The sequence below is a fragment of the Limulus polyphemus genome, unplaced genomic scaffold (genome assembly GCF_000517525.1).
Source record: "Limulus polyphemus unplaced genomic scaffold, Limulus_polyphemus-2.1.2 Scaffold1462, whole genome shotgun sequence".
NCBI lineage: Eukaryota > Metazoa > Arthropoda > Merostomata > Xiphosura > Limulidae > Limulus > Limulus polyphemus.
Genome location: NW_013667072.1, coordinates 145061 through 146388, shown reverse-complemented (window position 1 = coordinate 146388; position 1328 = coordinate 145061).

Sequence of the window (1328 nt, the reverse complement as noted above, 5' to 3'; positions counted from 1 at the left end):
CGTATTTGAAGAACTTGTAACATTTCAATACAATTTAGTTACAAGTTCTTCAAATACGTATAGAATGATAGGAGGTTATTTTTTGTGAGTGTAAAACACTTAAATACACCAGTCTATACAGTTCTTTCTCAGTGACAAAGCTGTCATATGCACATGATTAAACAAAGAATGGTGAAATAATCACCAAGAAGCACCTTATGAAAGAAATAAAGGTTCTGTCCATGAAGTCAAGTTTTGTCTTTAAGTTGATCGTCCATAACATTAAAATGTTAGATATAATCTTTTTTTTTTCTGTGTATGATGCTATTAAGTAGACTTATTTTGATGATTTCCACAGATATGACAAGATATTCTCAGACAGAAGTAAAAAGACATGAATACTACAAAATAGTTGGACTTCAGTTGGAATGTCAATTAAACACAAAAGAAACGTTTGATGTTTATCAGTTTGATTCCCATTATGAAAGTTTTGGAAGTTAATAGCTGTTAAACATATATTTATTATCTGTTTCATTTTCATTAATTTATTTTGGGGACTGTAGTTGTCTAAAAGTCACATTTGCACACACATACACATACACAAATAAGTAAAAACTTCACACCTATATCTAATTGTTAAAAAAATGTATCTTTTATTATCATCAACAGAAATCGACATTTCAATTTTTTTACCACTTCAAGTATTAAGTGATTTCATAAAACCTGTAATATTTTTATCCTTGATAGGTTTTTGATCATGAATTTTACTGTTTGGTAAAATGTTTAGCATTAAGTAGTTTTTAAAATGAAATTAGATTAACCAAACATAGCAAAACATATTAACAACCGTGATGGTATGGGATTTTCTTTCACTTACTGTAAACCTAGTGACCCTAAGTAAAGAAATTAGTTCTATTATGAGCTACTTCTTGTGCATGACATAAGAAATTAGCCCTAGACTCTTCGGTGATTTGAATAACTTTAACAAGAAGAATATCAATGCTTAGCTGTAGATTCTTTAGTAAAATAAACATACTGTTACGTCTCCGTTTGTTAATCAACTTTCCGTAACTTCGTTCCGATGAAACTTTAGCGACACAAGTTCTTATTTAATAAAACTGGTTTATTCTTTCCGAATATAACTTTACGATACACTTAATTTCAACAATCGCGCCAAAACAAACGCTATAACAACGAACGTGCTCAATAATACTCTCTGATGCAGATCAATTACTCACTGTCTACACACACACACATTATTCTCTCGTCACGTTGTCACCCTCTTTTATATACCAGACTGCCCTATATCTAGTAAATGCTAGAGCATTCGCCAAGGTATGGGATAGTTC